Genomic DNA, 21566 nt, shown 5'->3' on the forward strand with positions numbered 1-21566 from the left:
TTCTCAACTCCACATTTTATTGCCATCCTTCAGACGAGATCTTAAGATGAGTGCTTGCATGGTACCTGAGGTAGGTGTGAAACATCAAGTGACACTTTTTCAGAAAGATCAAAGTCAATGCTTACCTTTCAGTCATAACCACTAAAACCAATGATCACATTGCTGATTGTAGCTTCTTGTCATGCACACATTGGCTGTAAATTTCCTACTCCGCAAAGCTGACAGCCTTTCATTAGCTCTAGAAATCTCCTGGTGTCTGAGAGAACATAAATCCAAATTGTTCTTTACTTTCAAAAATGATGAAGTCAGATCATCCCACCTTTTGTTATTGAGATATTTTTCGATTGGATGTTTCTTTGTAAAAAAAAACATCCATTTCTTATATAAAAAAGTGGATGTTCCCTGATAATTTGTCATTGACTCATTTTACATACATTATCCTGGGCAAATGTGACTGGTTCATTTATCCACATTATTTATCCAACAAAATGTTTAATGACAAATATGGATGGATTGCCAACTTGGGTTTAATAGCAGTGAGCTGCTCCACATTTCCCATTAGCTCCTGATCAGCAGCTATATTTACTTTCCATTATAATTATGGGATTAAATAAGATATTTTTTTCTCAAAACAAAACTTTGAAATAATTTTCAAAATAATAGCTTCTGTTGTACATTGTCATATTGTATTCAATATGGGAAAATAGTGATGGAGAAACTTGCCTCTCACAACCTCTCGACATCTCATAATGATTTTGCCATCCAGCTCTTAGTGAAAGTAATTTCCTGTCTAAACCAGAATAGGATGGGATGCACAGGGTGTCCACAGTTCAGAAAGGAGGCCCACCTGAAATATGCCGCCTGATGTGATGGTTCCAAGAATGGTGTGACACTTCTCCATGTTCCTTGATACTTCTGTCATGCTTGCCAATGCACCATGTATAACCTTGAGCATATTCGTTCACTTACCCTTTGGATTGCTCCTTCAAAATCTTAATTCATAGGACCATAAGATACAGGAGCAGAATAAGGTCATTCAGCCTACTGAGTTTTCTCCACCATTCAATCATGGCCACTTTTTTCAACCCCTTTCTCTGACTTTCTTACCTTAACCCTTAGCCCTCTTCCCAATCAAGAACCTATCAACCGCTGACATTCCAATGTTAAATATATCTAATGACTTGGTTTCAACAAGCCTCTGTGGCAAAGAATTCTACAGATTCATCACCTTCTGGCTAAAGAAATTTCTTCTCATATCAGTCTTAAAGGGACCGTTTATTCTGAGTCTGTGTCCTTGGCTCCTGGACTCTGGTACTGAAGGAACCATCCTATCCAGCCCTTTCAGTAACTCTCAGGTTTCAATGAGATCTCCCCTCATCATTTAATCTCCATCAAGTGTAGACCCAGAGATATAAACACTTTTCATATGTAAACCTTGCATTCCTGGAATCATTCTTGTGAACCTCCTCTGGTCCATCACCAGGGCCAACACATCCTTTCTTATAATTAGGAGCTAGAATTGCTCACAATATTTCAAGTGTGACTAATGTCTTAAAAAGACTTAATAGTACATCCTCGTTTTTATATTACAAAGTGCATAACCCCACAATTCTGATGCTCTATTCTATTTGCCACTACTTTGCCCATTCTTCTAACCTGTCCAAGTCCTTCTGCAGATGACTTACCTCTTTAAAGCTATTTGTCCCTCCACCTATCTAAGTATCACCAGCAAACTTGGCCATCTTTGCTGACCTCAGCCAGTGATGGTCAATCCCCTCGCCCACTGAGGCTTAAAGGAAATCAACAAAATGAATTAGATGTAGTGCCCACATACAGTGGAAGAGGAGTATAATGTGACAGCTGTGCATATCTTTGGGAACTGTCTATCTCTTTAAACATTCTTCTATTTTTCTGCTCTTTCTAAATTTCAGTCCACAAAGTCTTCCTAAGTAGATTGCTTTGAAATTTATGTTTAATTCTACTGATTATTTGCATTCAAGATATTGACATTGTTGGCTTAGGGGGACTTTATTGTCCATTTCAAGTTGTTGAGAAGTCTTTAAGAAGTTGTTGCACTGGAGTTATATACTACAGGCACAATCAGATACTTCAGGCAAGGTACCTTTCCTGAAGGACCCAGATGAATTAATTGTTTTCCACAGTATAACAGCTGGTTATTCTATGTTCGGGCAATGCACAGATCATCAAATTTCCCCAAATATATTTCTATGTTTCAATCATAGTGCTTATTCTATAGAACCATTGTGTAAGCATTAGGCTGTTGTACCTCTGGATGCCCACTTCCAACATGCACATGCCTCGCATGTATCCAATCCCACAGCCAATGCAGGTCTCCTTACAACGATTCTCTCAGCAGGCTCCACATCCAAGTCACATCCCAGCCTTCATTACTGGGATGGAACTGGAGCTCTGATGTTATCTGCTTTCAGGTTTTCATTGGGTTTGGTCAGTTTAGTAGCCAGCCTAATGTGGAAGAACTTGCTCATCATCGCCATGTCCCTAAGCAGGACTGTGGCTCAATGCAATTGAGAAGTGGATCAGTGGTTAAGCTCCAGAGATTCAAGCCTAAGTTCACAGCTAATATTTCACTGCAATAAGTTTTGGTACAACAATGAACCAAGGTATTGTCTCCCTCTCAGGTAAATATCAGTTCCTGAAGAATTAATTCTGACAAAAAGACAAAACGTTTGATTAAAAAGTTATCCAACAGCCTGCCAAATTAATAACACAACAATATCAATACCTTGCCAAATACAACACTTAAAACATTGATTGTTTAATTGTTCGTCCTTCTGTGCCTGAATTGGTCACTACTTCCTTCCCTTTTTCATCAATGATATCTATTCCTGACAACCTTGGAAGTAATGAAAACCCAGAAGCACAGCCATTCCGTGTTGAAACTTTGAAGCATCTGCTAAAAAGTCAGGCTTATCACAAAGGGAGGACTTGAATCCACAGTCTCCTTGTGAGATAAGGAAGTATTACTGCTTCTTCTCGCTACTGTCATCAGAAAGCATTAGGTCCCATACCACCAGGCTCAGGAATAGTTATTACCCTTCAACCATCTGGCTCCTGAAACAGAGTGGATAACTTCACTCACCGCCACTCTGAATTGATTCCAAAGTCTATGGACTTAATTTCAAGCACTCTCTAACACATGTTCTCTGTACTATATATTCATTTTTACTTATTGCACAATTTGTTACATTGGTTGTTTATCAGTCTTTGTGTGTAGTTTTTTTTCATTGATCAATTGTACTTTTCTCTTCTACTGTCAACATCTGCATGAAAATGAATCTCAGGGTAGTATATGATGACATATATGTATTTTGACAGTAAATTTACTTTGAGCTTTGAACTGAAATATTCAGGAAACTGACAATTCTTAGGCATGATATAAACTGCTGAAGGAACTCCGGAGAGACAGAAGTAGTCACATTTCAGTCAAGACCTTGCATCTGGGCTGGCATCCAGACTTCCTGACAAATTTAAGATGGGGGGGGGGTGACTGTTATTTCCATCCTCAAGTTATCTTTGCTTATTCTTTGAAAAACAAAGGAGGCTGCTATGTCCATTGGGTCCATGCTAGCTCCCAGTGAAACAATCTCACTAGCTCTATTTCCCTTTCCTTCTTTCCTGTACCCCTGCAACTAATTCTTATACATATGTTTATCAACTGTCCTTTTTGTCATAGCCTACGTCTAGTGCAATTTACAGTAATGAATTAACTTAGCAACACATCCTTAGGATCTGAGATGAATTCTAGAGGAAACCCATGCAGTCAGGAAGCTGACATGCAAATTTTACAGACAACATGCATGGAACCTGTGTCCCTAGAGATGTGAGACAGTAGTGCCAACTACAGCTTTACTCTGCTACCCTTTACTGTAATCTTGTTTCAGCTGTACAAACTAAAGTGATTCATACCTTACCTGCTGCATTATCTGAACGATCTTTAATGAAGGATTTGCTCAGTAAATCACTTCACACAGCTGGACAATCTATGCAACATTTTCAGTCAAACAAATCAAATGAGGGAGACTCTTAATAGTTTTTTAAGAACATGGAAGCATTGGTACTACTCAGAAGCCATTTGCTTTCATTTATACTTACAATGGCCTTAAGCAGAACCAATCAGTATATTCTTTGGAATTCCGCTTTTGGTGACACCTTTCCCAGGATAGTTGTGATCTCGATGTTAAATGAACCCACCATTGCTTGTCATCTGCATGGCTTCTGGCTTGATCAGTGGACGGTGGCCTGCCAGTAACCTATCTGGGCTGATAGAGATCAGAGCTGAGATTTCTAAATGGGACAAAGGAGTTAATGATTCCATGTTATCTGTTTGGAGCAGTTGCATTACTGACAGCACCAAATCTATCAAGCTCAGAAATGACTGCATCAGCTGTTTGTATAAGCACTGCCAGAGAGGCCTTGTGTGAACATTGCATGCTGATCCCTTCAGAACTGGTCCTGTCCCACCACCCTAGGCTGAACAACAGGCACCCTAGGGGCACACTGATTTCAGAAAGACCAGTGACATGTGATAAATGACAGTGCCCAGTTCTCTTTTCTGTTCAGCTTTTACCATTATATTCCTACAAACCTTGGTGAACAAACTTCTACTCCTCGGTCCAAATCTCAGGTAGTCAGGATGTAAACTCCTCCTCCCCATCATCCTCAACATGGTCCACCCCGACCCCCCCCCCCCACTGCCCAGAGTTGTGTGCTGAGCCCATTGCTACACACTCTGCCCATCCCTGAACACCATTGTGGCATCATACAATCCCTTTCTTAATGTGCATTCGGTTGACTCTCCTTTATGGGGATGTGGCATGGAACTGGTGGATTTTAGTATCTTTTAAATGCCTATTTCGTGGAATGACTGGAGCAGCTGAGCCAGTGTCCAATTCCATTTTAATTAATTTGTTGTTCAGTTCTGGTGTAAGTCATGTTGCTTGTCTATAGTTAGTTTTCATATTGTAAATCTCAAGGCTATTCAGTCCAGTGTCATTTCCATTTTTTTAGATTATGAAGACACGTAGTCCTCTTTTATTGACATTTAGTAATGCACACGTTAAGAAATGATACAATATTTCCTCCGGTGTGATATCACAAAACACAGGACAGACCAAGACTGAAAAAACTGACAAAACCACGTGATTATAACATATAGTCACAACAGTGCAACAATACCATAACTTGATGAAGAAGTCCATGAGCACAGTAAAGTTCAAAATCTCTCAAATGTCCCACATCTCACGCAGAAGGGAGAAGGAAGAAAAACTCTCCCTGTCATGCCGACCACAATCCAACTCTGAGTCATCCGAAAACTTGGAGCTCTGATCAGCTCTCCGACACAGAGTACTGAGCGCCATCTCTGTCCGAACGATTCGACCTCCTTCTCGTTCTCCAAAAGCAGGCAAGGCCGGGGTTTTTGAGGCCTACCCTCCGAAAGATTCCCGACCACACAGTAACGACAACTGCAAACAAGCGTTTCAGAAATTTCTCCAGATGTTCCTCTGTGCTTTCACGTCCATTCTCCATCAAATCAGAATTGTCCACAGCCCCTATTTAACAGATACGATATCATTTTTCACCGGAGGGCTGCGCACGCGCAGGCGCGCCACCATCTTCTCAAATTTTATCAGATTTTTCATCAGCAGCATGTATATTAGCACTCTTTTTGAAATTGCAACTTGACATTTTAGCTTTTTCTCTTCCCTGTGCAGACCATTTATTTTTGTCTGCACAACATGCTCTTTGTACATGTCCTACTTTTTTACATTTTCTGTAAGTTTCAATTTTAAATCTGCATTGGTCTGGTGAATGTGAGCCCCTGCCACAACAGTAACAACATTAGTTTGGCCAGGCCAGTTTCTGTGTGGATTTTGTAATTTTGTTCGTGGTTACTTTCATTCTTACCTGCAACTGAATTGTGTCACTGTCTGCTATTTCCATTGACACAGCTATGTCAACTGTTCTTTTAAATGTATGTTATGCTTCAGTTAGGAGCCATTTTTGAATACTTTCTTGTAAGATTGCACAAACTAAATGATATCTCAGTGCATCATTAAACTCATTATCAAACTGACAGCTCAGACAATTTCTTCAATCCAGCCATGTCAGCTGTGATAGATTTCCCTTCCTTTTGATTCTGCTTATGAAACCTAAAGCATTTTTCAATTAACATTGGTTTTGGTTCTAAATGCTCCTGCATTACATTCATGATATCAGCAAAACTCATTTTGGCTGGTTTGGTTGGAGCAGTCAAACTTCTAAGCAAATTGTATGCCTTTAAATACAATGCACTCAGCAAAATTGCCGTTCACTTCTCATCAGCTATTCCATTTGTTTTAAAATATTGCTCAATTCACTCAGTACACAATATCCTGTTATCTGTTGTGTAATCACACTAGTTAATCTTGCCAATGTAGCCAGCCATTTCTACACTTTTTTAAAAAACGTTTCTTATCACCCAGTATTCATTGTGTATGAACCTGTGAATTTGTCTGTTTTCTACTTTTTTTAAACTCACCAGTTTCTGTCTGTTCCTGAAGAAGACTTTTCTTTTTACTCAACCATTTCTCGGTGCACTTTTTTAAAACTTGAATGCCTCACTCTGCCTCACTGGGCAAATAGTCGTCTTCAGTTTGTTTTAAAAATACCTCGTTGCCATTGTTATGTTTTGTAACTCCAAACCATAAATGAATTGAAAGCAAAAACATGGAGCCAGAATAACGTATCTTAGTTTTATTTTTACTTTAAGCAAGGTGCACATGGTGGTGTGACAATTACATACTTTTCCAAATAACCAGAAATTAACTATTTAAACAAACAAAAATGCTTAATCAACAATATATCTACAATATTACGCAAATATTAAATAAACAAGAGTTCTTTAATTTATTGCGGTTTTTATGTGCTGCATAGGATCTGGAGTATTGATCAGTTCTCTTTTACACTTGTTTAATGAAAATGAATCTTTTACTGGTGAGAGGTATGTGGAAATCATCTACCCTTTCTCATGTAGGGCAGAGGAACAGTAGCAGACTCACTGGGGTGTGAGGTGTGACCCAGTGTAACCCGGTGGGACACTAAGAGAAGAGTGGCCTGAATTTTCAATTCAGAGCAACAGACAGGAAGTGCTGGAGGAAATTGACAGGTTTAGTAGCAGGTGAAGCTGCATCTATGGAAATGAATAAACAGTCGACATTTCGGGCCGAGACTCTTCATTAGAACTGGAATGGAAGGGAGAAGATGCCAGAATAAAAAAGGTGGGTGGAGAGGAAGGAGGACAAGCTAGAATATGATTGGAGAAACTAGGTGGATGGGGAAGAGGGGATGAAGTAATAATCTGGAGATGATAGTTAGAAAAGGCAACTGGCTGGAAAAGAAGGAGTCTGATAGGAGAGGAAAATGGACCATGGGAGAAAGGGAAGGGGTACCAGGGTGAGAATATAGGCAGAGGAGGAGAAGAAGTGGGAGGCCAGAGTGAGGAATAGTAGAAGAGGGAAAGGGGAGGGAAAATACTGGAAGGAGAAATCGATGGCTACCTGGATGGAATATGAGGTGTTGCTCCTCCACCCTGTGAGTGGCCTCATCATGGCAGAAGATATGGACTGATATGTTGAAGAGGGAACGGGGATCCAAATTAAAATGGTTGGCCACCAGGAAATTCCACTTTTGGCGGATGAAGCAGAAGTGATCAAAAAAGTAGTCGCCCAATTTATGCTGAATGTCATCAATGCAGAAGTGGCTACACCGGGAGCACTGGAGACAGTAAAAAACCCAACAGATTCACAGTGAAGTGTTGCCTCACCTAGAAGGACTGTTTAGGGCCTTGATTGGAGGTGATGGAGGAGGTAAATGTGCAGGTATAGCATTTGTGTCATTTGCTGTGATTTGGAGAGAGATTGCTGGGGAGGGACAAATGAGCAAGGGAATCACAGAGGGAGTCATCCCTGTGGGAAATAGAGAGTGTAGGGGAGGTAATGATGTGTTTGGTGGTAGAATCCTAATGAAGATGGTAGAAGTTGCAGAGGATGATATGTTAGATTGAAGGCTCATAAAGTGATATCAGTTCACTGCTATCTAAGGCAAGGTGCCCTCACCTCACATTACTGAGCAACACATTGACCATGACATATATGTTGGATTTAATTGCACATTGACCACAATTCAGTGCTTTCTCCTTCATCAGTGAAGAACTTGAACTGCTTTATGTTCAACCAAGTTCCATTCACCCAGTTCTTCAGTGTTCATTGACGCATATTGGCTACCTAGTCAAGGTACATCCCAATTTTATCATCCATCTTTACAAATCCCTAATATTCTCTTCTCACCCAAATTCTGCACCCACTGCTCACCCTATCTTCCTGAGAGAGCCCTGCATTTTTCAAACTTTAGTTACTTCCCCAGTTCAAGCTGTTCAAATATGGGCAGCTCTACTTTCAAACATTGAAGTTCTATGCTCAGGAATTCCCTGCCCAAATCCCTTTGTATCTCTGCCTTGCTTTTTAATTCATACCTCAAGACCTTTTAAGCACATATTTGACACAGGTTCAAACCTTTTTGCTTGGAGAGTGGAAGGCTGAGCTATGAATTTATAGAGCTATATATAGACATAAGATAGGGTGAACGAACTCAGTCCCAAGGAAAGAGAACTGATTTTCCTAAAGTGACTTGGTAAAACTGCATTTCGACTTTAGCATACGAAGGACTTGTGTATGGGTGCTCGCAGAGGCTTCAAGGTCTCAGTTACAATCAAGAGCCTTTACGAGGGTATAAAATGAGCTGGCCCATGTTATGTAATTAAACGTTGTCAAACATTACAAGCTGGGAATCCTATTGTGGAGTTACCTACTTGTAATTACAATGGTCCATCACTTGAATAGTCCCATCGCTCCTCTTGTCCTTGTCTCTGTAGCCTTTAATGTCACCACCTTTAAATGAGGGGCAAATCACAGATGTGGGACAAAAACATGAATATTCAGGCAATTATAGGGTAAATATAACAACTCCATAGAAATGGAAAAGAAGGTCAGGATTGAATTTGGGTAACTGGAGCTTTGAGCTACATAGCTGCTGCACTAAGAGCTACACCATCTCAGTATATTGTTAATTGCTGAACAATGGTCTTTGATTTGTTGGTTAACCTACTAAGAGCGGTGGGAATTCTATGCACACTTTATTAATTAACCATGTGGTTGTTGTATGTAGAACATAATTTCCTAGGGAGACAACTGGCGATAAAGAGTGATTCCAATCATTTGGAATGGTGACACTGTTAATGTGATACCGTATTGTGTGCACTTGCACAAGGAATTAATGTGATTCCAGAGTAGCAAAAGGTTTTCTCTGGAGTGAACCATTAAGGAGGCTCGCATTCCTTTGATGTCACAGGTGAGATTTTTTTCTGAGAGAGCAACAATCACATTGATGCCTTGATATGCCCTCACCCTCGTAGTGTAACATTTCATCGACCGTCAGCGCCTTCTCCCATCTCTTGTCCTCATGACAATGACGCCCTCCATTTGGTCTCACAACTAGAAGCAGCCAGAAGCTCCCACTCTTCTCGTCTTCTCTCCTTCCCTAGTTCAAGCCAGTTATTCTACCCCAGTATAAACTAAGTAGTTAGAAGAGTGATCCTGTTGCGGGCCTTTTCCCTGGGATGTTGGTGGTTGGGGAATGGACAATATTAATGTCAAGGATAAATGTTTAGACTCTCCCTTCTTGGAGATGGTCATTGCAGGCACTTTTGTGAAGTGGAGGTCCTGTACCATTTAACAGCACGTTACATAACATGGTCCAGGACTTGCTGCATGCAGACATGGGCTGCATCATTTCCTGAAGAGTTGTGAAGGGAATAGAACACTATGCAATCATCAGCAAACATTTGATGGAAATTGATGAAGCAGCTAAAGAGGATTGGATCTGGGACACTGCCCTCCGGAACATAGTGATGTTCGGTGTATGGGGAAGGTTGACCTCCAGCAATAACAATCACCTAGGTAACACACATAAAATGCTGGAGAAACTCTGCAGGTCAAGCAGTATCTATGAAGAGAAACATCATGGGCAGAATTATCAGCTATTTATTTCACTGAGTTCCTCCATTTTCTGTGCGTTACTCTGGATTTTCAGCATCTGCAAATCTCTTGTGTTAATGACAGCCACCTTACTTTTTTGTCTTTTGATGTCTATTTACGTCAATTTCCCAGGAATCTTTGAAGCCACACTCAGTCTGAATGCCAAGGACGGAGACATTTTCACTGGACTACTGGAATTCAGCTCTTTGGTTCATGTTTGCACCAAGGAAGTGATGGGTAAGACTGGGCAAAGGTAATCCAGTTATTGGTGAGTAAGTGCGGTCTGAGTGCACTGACTATTCCTTGACAGCTTCAGTTTCCCTTTTTATACTTTTATGCCTTGTCTCAGAGCTCTTCTCGGGGTTATTCTAAGATTCTGCTAGCAAGGCTGTGAGTTATTTTAATTTGCTGAACTTTCAAGCTGACTCTCCCACAGCCATTGCCACAGGCACAGTGGCCGCTCATCCAGCTCAATGCGGTTTGTGGGAAAGCTGAAAAAATATCTGTCACGTGTGCATGTGTAACCGCCACTATATTCCTCAGGCTCCCACTTCCTCATTCTGGATAAATCATTTCTGTTCACTTCTAAAAACTTCACACTCCACCACCAACCCTCCAGAGTCTAAATCAGTGCTCACCCTTTATTTAAAAGTACAATACATTGTTCTACCACGGAATGCAGCATGAGACTGAGGTCTCAGGGATTATCTTCTTAGGAGACAGCTTACAGTTGGGTTGAATGCTTTTACACATCATACCTATTCAGCATTTGCACAAACACACAAGCAAATGCACACAAAACAGACAGACAAAGATATACATGCATGAAGTCATGAAAACACAAACATAAGCAAACAGACACACATGCAAAGGACCAGGCTGGCATGAACTAGATAAGCCAAAGGGCATGTTTCCCTACTGTAGTGCTCGACAGGTCAACGAGCTGGATGATGGAATTGATGGCTTTATGGCCAGGTTTGCAGACTCCAAACAGATAATACCGGAGGCACGATTGTACCCAGGTCTCTGGAGCTGTGAGTACGCTTACTAGCAATACTACTGTGTATCGCCATCACACATTCTTGTATCTTGTTACTAAGGCAAGTCATATTTATATGTTTTGCTTAATAAACCACACATTTTATTCCAGAGAGACAAGCTAAAAATAGTTAGACTGAACTGACCAAATCACAGTCATAATAAGAGATGCACGTTCTAACTATACACTAGGTGACCACATTATTAAGTACAGGAGTGGAACTCGGTGTGATCCTTTGCTGCTGTACAACATCCACTTCAAAGTTCAACATGTTATGCAGTCAGAGATACACTTCTGCACACCAAATTTCAAAGTAAAGTTTAATATCAGAGTATAAGTATGTCACCCATATCTCCCTGGAGTTAATTTTTCTTCAGGCATACTCAGCAAATCTATAGAACAGAAACTACAACAGGATCAATGGAAGATCTACCCGAAGACAACAAACTGTGCAAATGCAAATATAAATAAATAGCAATAAATAACGAGAACATGAAACAACAAGATAAAGAATCCTAAAGTGAGATCGCTGGTTGTGGGAACATGATGGGCAAGTGAGTGTAGTTTTTTTGTTCAAAAGCCTGATGATTGAGGGCTAGTAACTGTTCATGAACCTAGTGGTGCAAGTCCTGAGGCTCTTGTATCTTCTACCTGATGCCAGAAATGAGAAAAGAGCACGGACTGGGTGGTGAGGATCTCTGATAATGGATGCTGCTTTCCTATGACAGCATTTCATGCAGATGTGCTCAGTGGTTGGGAGGCCTTACCTGTTATGTACTGGGCCAAGCCCACTCGCTTTTGTAGGATTTTCTGTTCAAAGGCATTGGTGTTTCCATGCCAGGCCATGATGCAGCCAGTTGTAACATGTGTTTGATTTACTGTTGCCTTCCTGTCAGCTTGAACCAGTCTGGCCACTCTCCTCTGACCTCGCTCATTAACAAGGTGTTTTCCCCCACAGAACTGCCACTCACTGGATTTTTTTTCATATTTTTTGTACCATTCTCTTTAAACCCTAGAGACGGTGTGAAAATCCAGGAGATCAGCAGTTTCTGAGATACTCAATCCACTCCATCTGGTACCATCAGTCATTCCACAGTCAAGGTCAATTAGATTACATCTCTTCCCCATTCTGATGTTTGGTCCAAACAAATGAGCCTTTTGACCATGTCTGCGTGCTTTTCAGCACTGAGTTGCTGCCACATGATTGGCTGATTAGATATTTGGATAACGTGGTTACTGAGTGTATTTTAGCCTATGGAACATGATGGATAATTTATCCATTAGTTGTGAAATGTTTTGCAACATTTGGATCAGACAAATAATCCTTCCTCAATTTCATTCCACCTTTCTTTTCAGGAAGTTTTCCAATGAAAAAGCTGAAATAGCATTCCATTAATTTGTGATCTGTTGTCATTGTCACCATTATCATTTTTTAAAAACCCAAGCCTTTATTGAGCCAGGATGGTATCTACAACTACTGGCTGGCTCCCCTTCCATCCTCCAGACTGGAGTGATATTGTATCAGGGTTATCTGGAGAGAACATAAGAACATAAGAAATAGGAGCAGGAGTTGGCCATCTGGCCCATCGAGCCTGCTCCACCATTCAATAAGATCAGGGCTGGTTTGGCCATGGACTCATCTCCACCTACCTGCCTTTTCCTCACAACCCTTAATTCCCCTACAATGCAAAAATCTATCCAACTTTGTCTTAAATATATTTACTGCTTCATTGGGCAGAGAATTCCACAGGTTCTCCACCTTTTGGGAAAAGCAGTTCCTCCTCATCTCTGTCTTAAATTTATGGCCCCAAATCTCGAGGCTATGTTCCCTAGTTCTAGTCTCACCTACCAGTGGAAACAACTTTCCTGCCCCTATTTTATCTATCCCTTTCACAATTTTATATGTTTCTGTAAGATCTACTCTCATCCTTCTGAATTCCAGTGAGCATAGTCCTAGGCGACTCAATTTTTCCTCATAGTCTAACCTCAAAATCTCTGAAATCAACCTGGAGAACCTCCGCTGCACCACCTCCAAAGCCAGTATATCCTTCCTCAAGTAAGGAGACCAGAACTGCACGCAGTACTCCAGGTGCGGCCTCACCAGTACCCGATACAGTTGCAGCATAACATCCCTGCTTTTAAATTCAATCTCTCTAGCAATGAAGGCCAACATCCCATTTGCCTTCTTGATAGCCTGCTGCACTGGCAAGCCAATCTTTTGCGATTCATGCACAAGCACTCCCAAGTCCTTCTGCACAGCAGCATGCTGCAATTTTTACCATTTAAATCAGGTGAGAAGCATGCTCCTTCTGCCAAACGGTTCTAACTGAGGCATTGGGTAGGAATCAGCATCTTGAGTTAATTATCCCATATGTCAGCAGTATGCAGGAACCACATTAGCCTGCTGTTTTCTCATAGCAAACTAGATTCTTGATGTTAGTGCTGTGTGTCGCACTTATGAGCAGTGAAATGATTTTTACACTGGTGAAAATATGCCTAGCCAGAATGTATCTGTTTATGAGGGAGAAGAAGCAAATAACCCACTGTTTTCTTAGACTTTTCTCGAAGTGCATTAAAAAGCAATGCAACATTTCTGCATTTGGCATCATGAGAAACCTGGACTGAAGAAATGGTGTTATGTTTGGGATCAGCCCATGAATTATTGTCGTTGACCACAATAATACATTGTTAGCTAGTACGATTCCCATACTCTAATCATGCAGTGACACAATTCCTGTGAATAGGCTATGGTGTTCAATGGGGTAGGATACAGAATCTGCCGTTTTGAATGGTCTTATTGTATTTCTGTAGCCCGTGTCCCAACCAAGGTATTGCTGCCCCACCTTACGTACATTCGAGCAGAGAGTCAGGATTTGCCTGAGCTATGATGACATCATAAGTTTCTTCTTTATTGATCACAATGCTGGAGGTTGTATTCAAGTAATTGGCAACTGATTGTGATGGCTCATCCATAATGAAAATGGCAGAAGAAGAACAGTGTAGAGTGGAGTATCTGAAATATGGATTTATACTAGAACCAAGCAACAAACAGCAGCCAATGTGTGGATTATGTGTGGAAAAGGTTTTTTCAATTGAGGCAATGAAATCATGAACACGCCTTGAACGTTTGAAGAATATGCACTCTGATAAAGCACTTGGCTTTGAGAAAACTTTCTGAAATGGAAAATCTACAAAACCTGCTTGCCAGCACTTCACAACAAAACAATGATGCGTTGTGGGTTTTATACAACATTTCATTGCTCAGTGCTAAATCTGGAAAGCTCCATACAATTGGAAAAGAATTGATTCTGCCAACAGTAAGGGAGGTTCTGAGTATAGTTTTGCATAAGTCACCAGACAAAATAATTAAAGAGATTCTCCTCAGCAACAACTTCCTTCAAAGACGAATAGGTGAAATGTCTGAGAATGTGATATTCTAATGTCTTAGAATAACCCTAGGTAATTTCTAAGGTAAGGACATGTTTGGCACAGCTTTGTGGGCTGAAGGGCCTGTATTGTGCTCTAGGTTTTCTATGTTTCTGTGTGGAAGACATATTGCGCGATAGGAGAACAGAATTTGCTCTGCAGCTAGACGAGTCAGCTTTGCCAGGCAATGGATCTTTGCTTCTTGGTTATGTTTGCTTTATAAAAGATGAAAACACGGTTCAGGAGTTGTTATTTGCAAGGGGATTGGAAACAGATATGAAGGGTGGAGTCAATATTTTGGGCTGTTGAGCAATTTTTCAAAGAGGAGATCATTCTGCTCACCAACAATCTTGCCTGAGCAACAGTTAGGGCACCATCAATGACAGGATGCCACCACAGGGTTACTCATTTCTTGAAAAAAGCCATACTTAGCATATTTACCATTCAAAATGTAATTCACAGGCATTTTGTCACAAAAAACCTAAATGATCAGTTGCACAAATCATCAAATATTGTTATCACAGCAGTAAAGAAAATCATGTCCCATGCTTTCAATTCCTGACTATTCTGAGTGCTTTATATTGAGCATGATAAACAGTTTGAAGACTTGCTGTTACGCATAGAGGTCGAATGGCTCTCATAAGGAAACTTCATGAGATGCTTTTATGCGGTTTTTGAAACTGTGTTAAAATTCTTTGAGGACTTGAAAGCTTCATTCAGTAATCAACTCAAGAATATTAACATGATATTGCTTATTTTTCAGAATTATTCACAGAGATTAGATTAGATTAGATTATGAGGACACGCAGTCCTCTTTTATTGTCATTTAGTAATGCATGCATAAAGAAATGATATAATATTCCTCCGGTGTGATATCACAGAAACACAGGACAGACCAAGACTGAAAGACTGACAAAAACCACAGAATTATAACATATAGTTACAACAGTGCAAGCAATTCCGTAACTTGATGAAGAACAGGCCATTAGCACGGTAAAAAGTTCAAAGTCTCTCGAAAGTCCCACATCTCACGCGGACAGGAGAAGGAAGAAAACTCTCCCTGCCATACCCGACCACAGTCCGACTCTGAGTCGTCCGAAAATTTCGAGCTCTGACCAGCCCTCCGACACTGAGCACCAAGCACCATCTCTGCCAAGTGCTTCGACCCCAGCCCCGGCAGTCAGCAGCAGGCAAAGCCGAGGATTTTGGGGCTTTCCCTCCGGAGATTCTTGATCGCACAGTAGCAGCAGCAGCGAACCGGGCATTTCAGAAGTTACTCCAGATGTTCCTCCGTGCTCTCACGGCTGTCTCTATCAAATCAGAATTGTGCATGGCCCCTATTTAATAATATGATATCATTTCACCAGAGAGGCTACACGCGCTGCGTCGTGCTGCCATCTTCTCCTCCCGCCTACTCAAAGATTAATGAAATCAAACTTTTCCATGGTGCTGCCTGGCCGGCTAAGTTCCTCCAGCATTTTGTGTATGTTCCTTAATGAAATCAATCTTCAATTGCAAGGAAATGATTTGAATTGTATCAAAGTCAAATCAGTCATCTCCACATTTCTGTCCAATTTAACCCTATTTAAGTGCAACATTGCTGTCACGACTTTTCCCAATTTCCAAGTCTCTTTGAGTTCAAAGTTCAAAGTAAACTTACTATCAAAGTACACACATGACACCATATACAACCTTGAGATTCATTTTCTTGCAGGCATACTCATTAAATCCAAAATAGAATAATAACTACAATAGAATCAATGAAAGGGCGCATCAAATTTAGTGTTCAACCAGAGACCAAAAGACAATAAAATGTGCAAATCCAAAAAGAAAGAAATTATAATAATAAATAAATAAGTAATAAATATTGAAAACATGAGGGATGATGGCACCTAATGACAACTCCTTTGCTTACATCTTCGGAAACAGCTCTATTTCTACCTTTGATATCTTTATTTTTCCCTTTCAGGTTTCCTTTGAAAACCCTGACCTGGAGTTATACGCAGGCTTCAGTTCTTTGCAGGAATGGAACCCGTTCTCAGGGTTCCGTGACTGGCCGTTATTCGACATTCCAGGGGTGTGGTGTGGGAGGGGGTATCTTGGGGGGGACTTTGGGGTTCTCACATTTAACTGTCATTCATTCTTTGGGGCACTTCTCTGTTTTTGTGGATGCTTGTGAAGAAAAAGCAGGATGTATACTGTATACATCTCTCTGACATTAAATTTGACCTTTGAACCTTTGAATACATCAATAGACTTTTAAAGGGAGTCCATAGGTTGTGGGATCATTTCAGTGATGGGCCAAGTGAAACTGAGTGAAGTTATCCCCTTTTGTTCAAGAGCCTGATGGTTGAGGGGTAATAACTGTTCCAGAACCTGGTGGTGTCAGAACTGTACCTTCTTCCTGTGAGAACAGAATGACCTGGGTGGTGGGGTTCCTGATGATGAATGCTGTGTTCCTGTGACAGGGCTCTATGCAGAGGTGTTCAATGTTGAGGAGGGCTTTCCCCGTGATGAAATGGGCTGTATCTACTACTTTTTGTAGAATTTTACTTTCAAGGGCATTGGTGTTTCCATACCAGGCTGTGATGCAGCCAGTCAATATACTCCCAATACACATCTACAGAAGTTTGTCAGAGTTTCAGATGACATGCTGAATCTTTTCAAACTCCTAAGGAAGTTGAGGTAATCCCATGCTTGCTTTCTTTGTAATTGCGCTTATGGGCTGGGGCCAGGACAGGTCCTCCGAAATGATAACAGTGAGTAATTTAAAGTTGCTGAATCTCTCCACCTCTGATCTTCTGATGAAGACTGGCTCATGGATCTCTGCTTTCCTCCTCCTGAAGAGAATAGAAAGAAAGAATACCAGATGATGATCTTCAAGTATACTATGCCCACCTGGGTGAGCTGCATAAAGACATGTCACAGAGATTTCAGGATCTTCTCTCAATCCAAATTCCAGATTGGGTAATAAATCGAATCTTAAACACTTACGATGAGGAATTGACAGGAAGGATGGAGGAAGAACTGATCTTGCTACCAAATGTTTAAGCTGAAGCCAAGGTTCGAAATATCATATGAAGTTTTTCGGTTGCAAAAATAAATCCCTGAAGGTTATCCTGCTCCTTGCAAAAAGGTCAAGATCTTTTTTATTGCCTTTCTAACATCATATTAGATGTTTCCATCATTTCTGGAGCGTGGTTTCAGTGCAGTCACCCAACTTCTTTCAAAGCAACGAAACAGACTGTAAATTACTGATCGTGGGGATCTGAGACTCCTTCTGAGTGACATTCAGCCTGATGTTGAGAAGCTGATATCACTGCACCAAGCCCATCCATCTCACCGAAATGTGAAAATCAACGAAGTAGTGAATAGTTGAACTGCTAATGTATGCTCTAAAATTGTTGATGAAAATTGTTTTTACTGTAATTAAATAAATAAATAATTTTATTTCTAGCTTTAAGTAGATTTGAATACTTCTGCAATTACTTGTACACTGCTTTGAAGTTGCAGTTCCTATTTTCTTTCACTGTGCATCATAAATCAAAATTGTTTATATGATGACCGGAATGGGAGATGGGGTGCTGGGAATGTGGTCTGGAAGCCAAGTAGGTGGTAACCCAAAAGTGTTTGGGAACCACTGTTCTAGAGTATACAAACTATAAACATTTGGGATGGTATGGTACCATAGTGGTTAGCGTAATGTTTTACAGTGCCAGTGACCTGCGTTCAATTCCTGCCCTCTACCTGTAAGGAATTTGTACGTTCTCTCTGTGACCACACGGGTTTCCTCCAGATGCTCTGGTTCCTCCCACAGTCCAAAGCCATATGGGTTGGTAGGTTAATTGGTCATTGTAAATTGTCCTGTGATGAGACAGGGCTAAAATCGGGGGAATTGCTAGTGCCGTGGCACCAAGTGCCAGAAGTGCCTATTCCGTATTGTATTTCAATAAGTAAATAAATTAAAATTAGATTTGTTCTCCACTTGAGACTATATAACCATAAGATATTGGAGCAGAACAAGGCCATTCAGTCCATCGAGTTTGCTCGACCATTCAAGCATTGCTGATTTATTTTTCCTCTCAAACCCATTCTCCTGTCTTATCCCTGTAACCTTTGGTGCCTACACTAATCAAGAACCTGCCAACCACAGCTTTAAATATACCCAGAGATTTAGCCTCCACTGCCATCTGTAGCAATGAATACCACAGATGCACCACAATTTAGCTGAAGAAATTCCTCCTCATCTTTATTCCAAAGGGATAGCCATGTAATCTGAGGGTATGCCCTCCTGTTCAAGACTCCCCACCTACAGGAAACTTTCTCTCCACATCCACTCTATTTAGTCATTTCAATATTCGATAGGTTTCATTGAGATCCCTCTCATTCTTCTGCACTCCATTAAGTACAGGCCCAGAGTCATCAAATGCTCCTCATATGTTAATCCTTTCATTCCCAGGATCATTCTCATAAACCTCCTCTGGATCCGCTCCATTGCCAGCGCATCCTTTCTTTGATAAGAGGTCCAAAAATGCTCACAATACTCCAAGTGTTTGACAAATGCCTTATAAAACATCAGCATTATAGAAACATAGAAACATAGAAAACATACAGCGCAATACAGGCCCTTCAGCCCACAAAGCTGTGCCAACCACGTCCTTACCTTAGAACAACCTAGGTTTTACCCATAGCCCTCTATTTTACTAAGCTGTATGTACCTATCCAGGAGTCTCTTAAAAGACCCTATCGTTTCTGCCACCAGCAGCCCATTCCATGCACTGACCATTCCCTGCGTAAAAATCTTACCCCTGACATCTCATCTTTACCTACTTCCAAGCACCTTAAAACTATGCCCTCTGGTGCTAACCATTTCAGCCCTGGAGAAAAGCCTCTGACTATCCACACGATCGATGCTTCTCATTATCTTGTACACCTCTATCAAGTCACCTCTCATCCTTCGTCACTCCAAGGAGAAAAGACCGAGTTCACTCAACCTATTCTCATAAGGCATGCTCCCCAATCCAGGCAACATCCTTGTAAATCTCCTCTGCAGCCTTTCTATGGTTTCCACATCCTTCCGATAGCGAGGCGACCAGAATTGAGCACAGTACTCCAAGTGGGGACTGACCAGGGTTCTATGTAGCTGCAACACTACCTCTCCGCTCTTAAACTCAATCCCACAATTGGTGAAGGCCAATGCACCGTATGCCTTCTTAACCAAAGAGTCAAACTGTATAACAGCTTCGAGTGTCCTATGGACTCAGACCCCAAGATCCCTCTGATCCTCCACATTGCCAAGATTCTTACCATTAATGCTATATCCTGCCATCATATTTAACCTACCAAAATGAACCACCTCACACTTATCTGGGTTGAACTCCATCTGCCACTTCTCAGCCCAGTTTTGCTAGTTTATATACTTGTTTTTATATTCCAACATTGCATTTGCTTTTCTTACTGTTGACTCAGCCTGCAAGTTAACCTTTATGGAATCTTGCATGAGGACTTTGAAGTCCCTTTTTACCTCTGATTTCTAAACTTGCTCCTTGTTTAGAGAGTAGTCTACACCTTATTCCTTCTACTAAAGTTCATGGCCATAACCTGTCTAAGTTATTTTGCTTCCACAACACCTCCTGCCCCTCCACCCATAAACTTGGCCATAAAACTTTCAGTGCCATCATTCAAGTCATTAACATACTGCATAATGTGAAAAGATGCGGCCCCAACACCTAACCCTGCAGAACACTGATAGCCACATGACTCTGCTAAATTAATTCCTGTCCTTTACTCACTCTTCAGTTCTTTTGATCCCACCCAATTCTTATAATTTTAGTCCACATTCATGCCATTTAACTCATTGTTTACAGATGATATTTTGGTGAAGTATAATTTTTCATGAGTTTACCGATGATGGCCAGAATTGAATTTTTCCGACTTAATGACGAGAAACAGCTCCAACATGTATTTTGGAGGGGAGCGATGCTCACCGCATCCCCATGATGCAATGACCTTTCTTTAACCCTATCACTTGCTTTCATCCCCCTGTTCTGCTGTTTCCCTGTGGCCACATCTCCTTCTAATTCTAATGTATTTAATAAGGCGTCACGGGCTCAAAGATGTATGTATTGCACTGCCTTCGAGTCTGTGACTTCTTATTAAGTATTTTTTGAAATCCATTGAAACTGCATCTCCTCTATCTTCTTTCCTGCCTTTTCTTTAAATATTTCTATGAGGTTGGTCAATCACAGTCTGCCCCTTAGAAATTTGAGTTAACTATGCTGATTAGCTCTGGTCTCTGCATGGGTTTTAATTTCATCCCATATTGCACACTCCAGTGACTTATGAACAATTGAGCTGACTGACTGATTTATAATTCCCCGTGTTATCACTGACTCCCAGCTCCTTTGGCATGATTTCTTCTCAGAGAATTTTTTAGAATGATGCGCCGATGGGAATCATTGTTTGGGTTTTGCAAAGATATCAATGATCTGTTGCCATTGCCTCGTCTAACTAAAACTTGTTTCTTCAGTACATTCTCTTCATCCACAATTATCTCTTTTAACTATTCTGCACTACCTCAACATATCTCCCATACAAAGGCCTTCAGTCCAAAAGGTATTATAAATGGTTCAATAAAAGGTATAAAAAAGTAATGAAAGGTATTAAAAGGTCCAATAGGAATTCCTTATTCATGACTACCTTATATTAATAGGCCACAATTTTGGTCTTTCCCACCTATGAAAGCGCATTTTCTTGTAATGGATATTCTTTATAATCTTGAAGGACTCCACCAGGCTGTCTCCTTTTGAGAGCAAGAGCACACATTGTTTAATCTTTCCCGTTAGCTGTAACCAACCAGTTCCAATAATACTTTACTAAATCATTCCTGAACATATTTCAATGCCCATATCTCCTTTGTATAATATTGACACATTATAACATAATCCGCATCCCCATTGTCCACTTTCCCTATAAATGTTGAGGCAAAG

Source organism: Mobula birostris, chromosome 18 (genome assembly GCF_030028105.1).
Source record: "Mobula birostris isolate sMobBir1 chromosome 18, sMobBir1.hap1, whole genome shotgun sequence".
In the NCBI taxonomy this organism is placed as follows: domain Eukaryota; kingdom Metazoa; phylum Chordata; class Chondrichthyes; order Myliobatiformes; family Myliobatidae; genus Mobula; species Mobula birostris.